Source organism: Symphalangus syndactylus, chromosome 2 (assembly GCF_028878055.3).
Source record: "Symphalangus syndactylus isolate Jambi chromosome 2, NHGRI_mSymSyn1-v2.1_pri, whole genome shotgun sequence".
NCBI classification, from domain to species: Eukaryota; Metazoa; Chordata; class Mammalia; order Primates; family Hylobatidae; genus Symphalangus; species Symphalangus syndactylus.
The window spans coordinates 105,118,880-105,131,001 of NC_072424.2; the positions used below are offsets into that span (position 1 = coordinate 105,118,880).

General features: G+C 39.4%; 2 protein-coding genes across 9 annotated transcripts in view; one reads left to right on the forward strand and one right to left on the reverse strand.

Moving 5' to 3' along the window:
- The window catches only part of ECHDC1 (ethylmalonyl-CoA decarboxylase 1), a 55,062-nt gene extending 47,854 nt beyond the window's left edge, over positions 1-7,208 (reverse strand). For 2 of the 8 annotated variants that reach the window (XM_055263551.2, XM_055263524.2), the window contains exon 1: positions 7,095-7,208. The gene's annotated coding sequence lies outside the window, so the exon portion shown is untranslated. Of the gene's footprint in view, positions 1-6,097; positions 6,632-6,719 lie in introns of those variants that run through there. The other 6 variants (XM_063621426.1, XM_063621405.1, XM_055263512.2 and 3 more) reach the window with 6 other exon arrangements.
- C2H6orf58 (chromosome 2 C6orf58 homolog) overlaps positions 7,001-12,122 on the forward strand; it is a 259,668-nt gene continuing 254,546 nt past the window's right edge. The window contains exon 1 of the mRNA XM_055263499.2: positions 7,001-7,123. The gene's annotated coding sequence lies outside the window, so the exon portion shown is untranslated. The remainder of the gene's footprint in view (positions 7,124-12,122) is intronic.

Here is a 12,122-nt window from a genome sequence, read left to right on the forward strand (position 1 = left end):
TGAAACTAAATAAAATTTTTAAATGCCAAAAATTACTGCCATATACTTAAATAATAAATTATTTAATTTTAAACAAATGATTCATTTGAAATAATGTTCCTGCAAAAATTATTTTCATTCACTGAATATTATTCCCCATATTTAACTTATCTCTTTCCCTTATACAGCTCCATTACCCAAAACTGCAGTCTGGTTCAAAGACCTACTTCCCTGCCTTCCCAGAGGGAGGTAAAAGTTCTGTCTATGGAAAGGAAGTATTTCTGAAATTATTACCACTAGTTATCTACCATTATTAGAAAATGAGCTATTCTGGTCAAATAAACTATCTCTTTAACTGGAAAGCAAAACTTTCCTGGGCAAGGACAAATTCTTTGGTTGAGAGTTTTCTTGCTCTAAGGCACACAGAACTGTATTTTTAAATATTTTACCCTGAAGGAGAAATAAAGTGATAAGCATAGAAAATTCAGGTCTATGGAAAACGGAAGCGGAGAAAAGTTTTACAAATAAAATGTTGTTACCAATTACAAAGTATGACGTGGTTATGAAAAAAACACCAAGGATTTTAGACACTTTCTAAGTTATCACTCAAATGTAAACATCAAGTTGCCTCAAAATCTCTTAGCTAGTGGAAGAAACTTAAATTAAAAATTTCAGACATTGTTGAGAAATGCCAAGCAATGGCGCTTGAAACAAATTGGTTAACCACACTGAGGACTAAGCTCTGATTTTTTAATCTTGCCCAAATTCCCACCTAAGGAGTCTGGGGAATCATGCCCTACAAACCACAAATTCTCATCAGATGGGTTTTATTTGACCCTATATATTGTGACTTACTTTTCAGTCTGACTCTGGCATAACATTATGAGACAAGAAGAAAATATTTAACTCCTAAATATATTTCCTTGCCATACCTTGAAACTGCACTGCAAAGTTTCTTGTGGGAAAAATCCACATTCTACAGAGCCTCCCCTTCCCCTTTTGTTTTCCTTCCTTTGTTTCCAGATCCAGGAGATAATCAGCTAAGAGCCAAGCACCCTTCTAGGTCTGATAAGAAGCATTTTACAACCTGCTGTCTCTGAAGTCTGCTGAGAGATTCCTCTGCACACAAAAACTTGGTCTCCACAATCCTTTATCTTTAACCTGAACATTCCTTTCTATGGATCCCAGGTCTTTAGAAAAACTCAACCAAATGTCAACCAGAAAGTTTAAATTTACCTATAGCCTGGAAGCACCCCCGCTTTAAGTTGTCCCTCCTTTCTGAACCAAACCAATGTATTTCTTAAATGTATTTGATTGATGTTTCATGCCTTCCTAAAATATATAAAATCAAGCTGTACCCCAGCCACCTTGGGCACATGTTCTCAGAACCTGAGGGCTGTGTCACAGGCCATGGTCACTCATATTTGGCTCAGAATAAATCTCTTAAAATATTTTACAGAGTTTGACTGTTTGCATCAACAACACCTATATTCTCATGACAGGATGTATTTAAGTTTATGTTTATAATCTCCATTCATAATCATAACCTTCCCATACTCAACCACTATTCTTTCTGTTTCACCTCCCCTTTCCCTACCCTTAGACCGAAGTTCAGTGGTCAAAGTCTGTGAGAAAAATAGGAAAATATACCAAAATACATCATTCAAAATGAATTCTGAAGCTTTCTTTACTTTTTTAAAGGCAAATTTTTAAAAACACAGTAACTGGATTAGCAATTAAGACAAATATTTTAAAACAGGATGGTATTCTTTATTGGATTATTTAAAGTAGATAAGTAGATATTTAGCTGCATTCTCAGAAATAAAAACAGTTATTAGTTTCTTGGCATATGGACCATTAAATTTACATTTATATGTAGACTTTTCTGGCCAAGAAATTGGATCCAAGTGTATAGACACATATGCATATGTTAACAGCACTTGGTAAGAGGTAGTTCTGTAGCAATTCAATGGCTATTTATTGAATTCCTATTAGTGATCACCCCATTGTTAGCTATTTCAGAGAGAAACAAAGCATCTTTAAAAGTTTTCAGTTTTGTCAGAGAAACAAAATATGCACACATAAAGCAAAAATAACTCAAATATCTCATTGAAAATAGAGCAAAGTATCTCCTTTTATTGAGCTCTACTAGAGAGTTCCATTAAATTTAATGTATAATCTTAACTTCATAAAAGGGTATCTTTTTTTCCCACCAGTAAACCATTATCATGTAGTCTAAGGATCTTCTTTAGGTACAAATGGATCCAATAACATTAAATCAGTGCATGGAGTTATGATGATTTATTGCCCTTCATTCTTTCTAATTTTTGAAACTCTAAGCAGAAGTACAACCAAAATCAAGCAACATACCAGCTCTGATAGGGAGTAAATATAAAATGTATATACTCACATACACATATATAAAACCAGAATTATCCTACATATGTGTAACCAGAATTTGTATGGTTATGAAACAGTGCAATACTAGTGTTTCACAGCTATATATTACTTCTATAACAAATGACTTTTGTTCACTGAGTTGAAATTTATGTTACATTGCATTTGGCCAGAAAGAAAAGAAACACAGATGTGATGAATGAAGAAAAATACCAGTTGAGTCACCTAACCAGTACTGAAAAAGTTAAGTTTCGGAATACGGGTATGTTCTATTTCTTAACCTAGATAATGCATCCACAGTTATTTATTTTGTTGTTGTTCTTTAAACTCATCTTATATATTTTACTCTCTATGTATGTGTTGCTACATCTACTTCTCAGGAAACTTTTTCTTTTTAAATAGAAGAGTATCATTCCAAATATTGACAGATGTCCTGTCCAGGAATTCCTTCCAATCTCCTAAACCGCCAGTTGCAAAACTAGTTTCTTAAGAACTCTACTTTACATATTGCATCAGTAGCCACTAACAATAATTATAGCCTATAGATATCTGAAATTTCTTTGTTGACAAGTCTGGCAGCTAAGCAAAGGTCCTCATTAAAGGTAATGATATTTCTTAAAAAATCACGCACAACCAGAAAACATAACAGAAAGGTACATACGAGATAAGCTGTAGCATTTTAGGGGTGATCAGGACAGGGACTGCATCTTACTCACAGCTCTTAACACAGAATTTTACATTAAATTTTTGTGGAACTAAATGACACATAATGTGGTTATTACTATATAGGTATTATGGTACCTAGTCATCATTTTCTAAACTAAAGATAATATCTATATTCACAAAATAAGAAAAAAATAACTATTTCAGGCCAGGCGCGGTGGCTTACACCTGTAATCCCAGCACTCTAGGAGACCAAAGTGGGCAGATCGCCTGAGGTCAGGAGTTCGAGACCAGCCTGGCCAACATGGAGAAACCCCGTCTCTACTAAAAATACAAAAATCAGCCAGGTGTAGTGGCACACACCTTTAATCCTAGTTACTCAGGAGGCTGAGGCAGGAGAATCACTTGAACCCAGGAAACGGAAATTGCAGTGAGCTGAGATCGCGCCACTGCACTCCAGCCACGGTGACAGAGCGAGAGACTCTGTCTCAAAAAAAAAGAAAGAAAAAGAAAAAAGAACTATTTCACTGTTGCGGCTTTTAAAAAAAATGCAAACCCAGGGGGTGTGGCTACAAGTGAGGGTATCATAGTCAGCCAAATAAATAAATAATCTTTTACTGGCCTCTGGTCAGCTTGCCAAAGAGCCACACCTTCTCCATCACTCCTAGCTGAGGAATCTCTGCTCCTCTTCAGAAAGGGAGGGCAAGAGCTCCTTGTCTGGTTTTATTCATATTTACAAAATGGGCTTATATGCAACATAATCTCTATTGGATCACTAATAAAAATATTGACACTTTTTAAGAAATTAGGTTAATAGACAATACAAAGTCATTCTATATATCTACATATAATACATATCGTGTAAGGGTCTAGTTAGTAGTATTCTTCCTACTTTAACTATTTGAACAGATTTTCTCACAAGGCGTTAGGTGTGAGTTAAGGATAACCTGATGCATTTTCTGTAACTTTCTCAGAATGAGAGGCAATTTACTCAGTAGGTATTGAGATAAGACTCGGCTCACTGTGTCCTTCCCTTCTTCATTCTATTTACTGAGGATGAAGGGAACTTGCTTTCTCCCTCTCACCCTTTCTCCCTCCTCTCTCCTCTCTGCAACCTAGGGCTGCCTTCAATTTGGGAAGTGTCCCATTCTAAGAAGGCCAAATAGCCTAGAGCTCAGGGTTCATTAGGAATGCTTCTAGTCTAGGGAAAATAAGCTGTCAAGGTCATGTACCAGTTCAGCTAATAAACCTGGGAGGCCTACATATTCAGAGCCAAACATAGTATGCCTAGGGTCTTGCTTTTGCCTAGAATATGCCGTTAATCAGGTATGAAGACACAACTCAATGAAGCAGATCCATGTGGGGCGGAGGTCCCAATTTCCACCTTGATAACTTTAGAATAAAAGTGCTAAAGAAACTTGATAAGGACTTAGATGGTTGCTTTAAAAGTTTTTTTTTTTTTTTGGCCTGTCTTCCATAATCCTCTGTTTAGAGGAAGAAACAAGGAGTTAATCTAGAAAATAAGGAGGAGGGACTTATAAAAGCATTAGCATTTTGTGGGAAAGTAGAATCAGTAAACAACATATCTTCTGCTCTCATTGTAAAGGGTCTGTCTGCTCTGTCTTGATACATTATCCCTCTCTCCAACATCAACACTACAGCAATTAGTATGAATGCCATCAGATCTATATCCTTTTATCCTCAAATGTTTAAAACATTAAATATTTATGTAATAGTATTTTGCCTCATTAGACATCTTTGATCTATCACTGAAATGCCAATTTTTCCAAGAAAATTTTAGAATACTTCATGTATCCTTTCTCTATTAATTCCGTATTTTCTCCCTTCTCTCATTCTATTCCCTCCCACTAGTGTCTCTCCTTTTCTCTCCTCCTCTTATATTCCTTGTCCATGCCAGAAAAACCTGAGAACACTGCTTAAGCCTGCTAGATTCACTGACCCCAAGTTTAGAAATCCAATTCTAAAAATTTTATAATAGCCTATTATGTATACTTTCGTCCCAGTTCTAAATTCAGAGACTATCTTAGACAAAAGCTCAATGATGAGATGACAAGGTGTTAGTCATTATTAACCTACTATAGTATCTAATAATACAAAGTGAACAAAGCTTAAGATTCAGGTTCTGTAGAAGCATGTAGTTAAACGATTGGTATTTTGGATTTCTTCCAGAATCACAGGAAGATGAAAAGGTTCTGAAGCATTTACAATTTTATAAGCTTTCTTCGGAGTAAAACTTATGTTTAAAACTTGCCATGCAGGATGTCTTGAAGCCCCACCACAAAGAAGATTCAGTGGAGCTGAGCAAGCTCACTACCAAGCCACTGAAAAGAGGAAAGAAAGACCATCTGAGATCAAAGGTCACACTTTCCATTTTTTTTCAAGTTCTGCAAAGGTGATCTGTTCCCCTTTAGTGCACAGGAAATAAGTCAATGTTCTCTAAAAGCCTTTACCTGTTTCACCTTATATCGTAATCACTAAATCCAGAAGACTAACACAAACTCGTACTTAAAAAGAAAACAATTAGCCTACAGCACGTAATAGAAATCAGAAGCATTTGATTTCAGACTGTCTGTATATTGCCTGTTTGTAGAAGTTCTGATTCGGTTGTAGGCTGTCATAACATAAACTACCTTTCAAGGTTCATTACATGCCACCCACAACTCTCTCCCTCACACAGCCAAAATGCACAACTTTCAGTTCCTGAAATCCTTTTGATTATTTCGCCATTTCAAGCTTTCGCATATGCGATCTACCTGTTACATTTTTGTCTTCCTCAGAGTAACTTCAAATCATCTCCTCTAACATAGGACTACATAAAGTCCCCTTATTGTCTGCTCTCACAACATCTGTATCTCTCATCACCTCTCACTCACTCTTTGCTGTAAGTAGTTTTTTAACCAGTTCTTCCCATTAGTCTTAGCTGCAAGAGGGCATCTGTAGTGCCTAAGGATAATTTTCTTAAGACTAAACAGGGGCTTAAGAATCTGGCCACAAACCAACTCTCCCAACTACCCTGTTTATTATTCTCACAACTCACCCTGTTTCAACGCCAAGCGTCTTCACAGGCTGGCTTCCCTTCCTGGAATGTTAATCATTGCAGGAATCCCAGCTGATTATACAGTCGCCTTTCAGGCCAGAACCCAATAAGAAATCAACAAAGGATCACCCGTTTTATTACTGCGCTGCTCCCTCCCCTCGTAGATTTCACAAATATACTTCTCACCACAAGCTTGTCTCTTCCAAGAGAATGCTAGTTCTTCGAAAGAAGGAGCCTTTTCTTTTCCTTGCCCTGTCCAGTTCCTCTGTATACCTCTAGCACCTAGAGCAACAACTGCTATACAGGAGGCGCCCAGATGTGGAACACAGAAAAGAACAGAGTGTTGATTTAATGTTGCCTGAAGTCCTTAACAGCCCCTTCAACCTACAACTTAACTGTGGTTTTAATCCCCTACACGTGTAATCCCTGTATGTGTGCGCAGCGTTAAAAGGATTATTGTAGCTCAAAAATTCTCCAATGAAAGAACCTCTACCAGAATGGAGTTGCTCATCTTTCGTTCTTGAAAAGTTGGCTGCACGATACAAGTAAGAAAAGTTTTAGTTAAGCAAGCAAAACAATTTAATACATAAAAGACAATTATAGAGATCACAGGGAACATTACCTAACTTAGCACAGGGCCTCGAATGTATTCCTAAATTAAATCAGAAAGTAGAAAGCAAGCCTCCTCATGCTTTTGAAAGTGTAATCTCGCGATGTCGCGGCGCGCTCTGGGAAGACCGATTCATCTCTATCCCTCGCCCTCTTTCCCCGCCCGGCGCACAGTCGGCCCGTGGCGCTCGGCACCGCGTCTCTACGTCCAGCAGGGGGCAGGCCTGCGCGGCGCTTGCAAGGGACAAGCCGCGGAGCCGGCGAGGCTCGCCGTCTGGGACACGTTTGGAGAAGCGAGCGCTACAGTCCATTCCACGGCGACATTTTAGGATTCTCCCACTGACAACACTAAACTGAAGCGCTAAGGCCAACCCTTACGACCACTTACCTCCGCAGGCCTGCGGAGTCACGCAGGAGGTGACTTCCTTTTCCGCTCCCCTACACACGCTCTTCCGCTTTGCGTGCCTTTGTTTCCGCTCCCCCCGGGACCATCCTGCGTGCCTGTCCTCTATTCTTGTAGGTCCTCTCCTCTTCTCCGCGTCGTCTAGTTTACTATCCCACGCTCCCCTTTCCTTTCTCCGGGAACTTTATGCCGTTCCCCTGCCGGTTCCCGTGACCCTGGAAATCCCGCGCCTGCCGCGAGGCGCCCCCATTCCTGCAGCCGCTTCGCGCTCCCTCGTGTCGCGGAGGAGCCTGGGTGGGCGGTCTCCTATTCTTGGCTTTGAATTTTCGCTTTTGCAGCACAGGGTTAGGGCTGGGAAAGGAGACTGCCGAACCGTGCTTGTTTTCGCTCCGATAAACGTGAGAAAAAGGGGAGGCGAGGAAGCTAGTGTAGGCAAATAGCGAGAGGGGAGAGGACGGAAAGGTACCGAAGGTCGACCCTTTTTAGATATCTTATCCGAGTTATTGAGGGGAATGGGTATTTAGCCAGTTTTTTGTTTTGTTTTGTTTTTATCCGAATACCCAGTGTGTGTCTTGAATGTGTGGATGTGACGTGTTTATAAAGCTCAGTAAGCTTAAAATTCCGTGCCAGTACATTTTGTATGCCGCAGACAGGAAGTGCTTTGGAAGACCCTTGAAAGGGGAGGTCATTTTACACCAATATTGAGATCATTTTGTCAGAGTCGTGGGACTAAAGGTAGACCTTAAGTAGTCGATGTCAAAGATAAGCGCAGCTGGACGTTAAAGCGGTGAAAACATTCAGTTAACTACTGACAGGAAAGAGCTGAGCTCTATTTCGATTTGTGCAGAGATCATCTGGGCATTTTTAAAGGGGCATTTTAAAAGGAGGAAGGGGATATGCGGGCGCTCAGTAGAGAAAGAACGTACAGAGTTGTTAGTGTAAATGTGATTAGGCCAGCTGTGTGTGTGTGTCTGTGTGTCTGTGTGTGTGCGTTTTAACAGTTACCGCAGGATTGTATCCTCCTACGGAGGATTTTATCCTTCTTGATTACATTTCAAAGGAATGGCTCTCTGGTCCTTGAGAGAGAACTTCTGAGTGGCAAGAAATAAGTCTTTACGATTGCAAGCCCTTTAGTAAATGTTCTAAGAAAGGGATGTCAGAGACCTATCATCAGTTGTGTGCTGGTTACATCACGTAGTTAAGCTTTCTGAGGCAGTCGTCTTGGGCACAGCTGCTAAAGCTGTGCTAGAGTTTGGTCAAGTCTCTGAACGCAGGAGTTTAGATGGGATGGTCATGTTCCTGGAGTTCTGCAGTGGTTATAGGTATGATTTGAATAAGTGCAGGCGGTATTCTAGTCGGAGGAACAGAATGTGTCAACGCGCCGAGCAGGAAGGATAGTTTTACGGTACGGAGATGTGTATGATAGGGAATAAGTGGGAACCCAGTTTGGACTGATTGGAAGAAGTCATTAGAAGTACTGTATTTGGCCGGGCGCGGTGGCTCACGCCTGTAATCCCAGCACTTTGGGAGGCCGAGGTGGGTGGATCACGAGGTCAGGAGATCGAGACCACGGTGAAACCCTGTCTCTACTAAAAATACAAAAAAAATTAGCCGGGCGCGGTGGCGGGCGCCCGTAGTCCCAGCTACTCCGGAGGCTGAGGCAGGAGAATGGCGTGAACCCGGGAGGCGGAGCTTGCAGTGAGCCAAGATCGCGCCACTGCACTCCAGCCTGGGCGACAGAGCGAGACTCCGTCTCAAAAAAAAAAAAAAAAAGTAGTACTGTGTTTAATTCTAGTTTGTTATAAAATGAGCAACTTAAGCCATTTCACTCTTGAACGGGAAAGTCGCTTGATGAAATGATGATTTTGGAGAATTTATCAGTTTGCAGAGTGGGGGTGACTAGATATATGATTTATGCTGTAAGTATGTATATGGATATGTGATACTACAGCCTTCCAAGGTTGGCAGCTGTAGATAAGAGGGCTTGACTGTTGGACATCTTTGTGAACCTCCCTGATAGTAGCTTAAGTAAATAGAAAACAAAGGGTGAGATTTTTTTGTGATACTATCTCATGCCTTGTCTTTTTTCCAAGGATCTAGTTACTTGCCAGTTCTCAAACAATTTTATCTCCTCAACAAGTTGATAAAATGTGTCAAAAAATTCTATAAAAGCTATCAAAAGAGGACCAAAGCCCAGTAGGAATTTGGAGGAGGGAAAAAGCTTGGCAGCTGGTGAAAATTAAAGGAGGATGGCACAAAAGACATATTTTCAGTACTGTAACTATTTAATATGCTAACAGATAAAATAGCATTTTTTTTTTTTTTTTACTCCCACTTAAGTAATGCCTATTCACCCACAGCTGTGGGAGTATAACTGGAGGCAGATGGGGATCCACAGTGAGGTATATGTTCAGCAGTGTTAGGCAATATACCAAAATAATGACTTCTGTTAATATTGGTTTGTATTTCATGCAATTCCCCCCTGTACCCATATGTACATTAGTAATTAACCCTTATGGATTGGAATAGACTTTGAGACTAAACTAGAAGAGATATTTAAGCATCCTGAGAAGACAGACAGATGGGATCTAGGAGGGCTGAGACTAAAATATCTGGTACTTAATCCGCATACCGTGGAGAAATAGAGAAAGTTTTCTAACCCAAGACTTAGTCTTCCTGATTTAAAAAATTTTCCTCCAGTAATATTCTGATGGCTCATTTATACGTATAGCATTTCGGTTTACCTGCACATACAACTTAGTATGAAAATACCTTTCACTGCAGTAAACATTGTGCTAAACTGCAAACTAGAGGTTAATGTACTGTAGTGCTTCCTTGCAGAGCCACTGAGAAGAACTACAGGATCTCTGATGGCTGTGATTTTAGGCCATAGGCACTCAGAAAATTTACAGAAAAATTCCTATTCCCTCGCTGAAGTGTGGAGTTAGAAAGCTACAAGACTTGACCAGGCACAGTGGCTCATGCCTGTAATCCCAGCACTTTGGGAGGCCGAGGTGGGCGGATCACAAGGTCAGGAGATCGAGACCATCCTGGCTAACACGGTGAAACCCTGTCTTTACTAAAAATACAAAAAATTAGCCGGGTGTGGTGGTGGGCGCCTGTGGCTCCAGCTATTCAGGAGGCTGAGGCAGGAGAATCACTTGAACCTGGGAAGTGGAGGTTGCAGTGAGCAGAGATTGTGCCACTGTGCTCCAGCCTGGGTGATACAGCGAGACTCGGTCTCAAAAAAAAAAAAAAAAATTGTTCATTGTCCAGGAAGAACTGAGGCATCAGAATAGAAACTAAGCCAAAGAAAAGGAAAATTAAATTCCTTTCATACTCCAGGTTATGGCTTGAGATTTATACCTGTTCTGAATGGTTCCTTGTGTTTTCTCTGTGTGTGTGTGTGTGTATTTTTCTAAACTGTAGTTTGTTATATGAACCATTGCATATACTTTTATCTCCCTCAGTGCTTTAGAAGTTAGGCATTCTGATTTTAATTCTATTATGATTATTCACATTTTCTAAGAATCTCTGTCAAAACAATTATAAATTTTTAATTTACTCCCTTCTTTGTAAAAATAAAGAAATTTAACATTTTCATTTTTACTTTTATCTTCCTTTCTTTTCTTCACTCTGTGTTATATAATCTGGTATTTGAAACCTAAGTTATATTTTTAAAAATTTATCTTATACAGATGTGGTTGGACTGTGTCCCCACCCAAATCTCATCTTGAATTGTAGCTCCCATAATTCCCATGTGTTGTGGGAGGGCCCTGGTGGGAGATAATTGAGTCATGGGGGCAGTTTCCCCCATACTGTTCTCGTGGTAGAGAACATGTCTCATAAGATCTGATGGTTTTATAAGGGGAACCCCTTTCGCTTGGGTCTCATTCTCTTTTTCCTGCTGCCATGTAGGATGTGCCTTTAACATTCTTCCATGATTGTGAGGCCTCCCCAGCCACGTGGAACTGTGAGTCTGTTAAACCCCTTTTTCTTTATAAATTATCCAGTCTTGGGTATGTCTTTATTAGCAGCGTGAAAATGGAATAATACATGTACACTGTATATCTTCTTTATCTCTTGATCATTTTTCAAAGTTGCATTTATTGTTCTAGACCACATTAAAAGAATTTAGACTTAACCCTGTATCTAAAGCCAACTGTTGTTTCATACCCCTACTTCAAACTTTTATTTGAATTCTTATTTGGTTACAAAGGGGCTTACAATGTTTTTTGTTTTTCTTTTTTCATTTTTCCTGAGAAATACATATATTGCTTGTTTTCTGAGCACGTGGATATTTGAAGCTGTCTCTTTCTTTTGTTCCCACATGAACTTCAGCTTGGCTGGTGATTAGTTCTTGGGTGTTACCTTTCTATTTTCCATGTAGACTATTCTGTTGTTGTTTTCTGCTAGAGGAAAAACCTGAAACCAACCTTTTATTTTTTCGTTTCTAAAAAATTCTTTCTCCCTCTACCTATATGTTGGTTGTGCTTTTATACTATTCTTATGGTGTTATCTGTTACCATCCAAATATTGCCCAGGCATAGATCTCTTTTCAGTGATTATACATGGGCTGCAGTGAACATTCAAACTGTGTATGTACTTTTATCCCTCCCTGGGGAGAGGTTTCTTCGGTTTTACTTTTCAGTAATAACTCATTCTTCTTTCTCAGTAATAACTGTAGTACTAAGTGGGCTTTCTATTTCTGGCTCCCATTTTCCATCTTTCTTTTTAACACTTTGGGAAAATATCCAAGTTAAATTCTATATAGTGGGATAGGTGGACAATGAAAGATAAGTAAGTAAATACGTAATACGTATAATCAACAGTGAAAAGACAGCCTGCAGAATGGGAGAAAATATTTGCAAACTATACATCTGACAAAGGGTTAATATCCAGAGTATATGAAGAAGTCAACTCAATAGCAAAAAAAAAAAAAAAAAAAATCCAATTTAAAAATGAACAAAAGGCATGAATAGACATTTCTCAAAAGAAAACATGGTGATGACT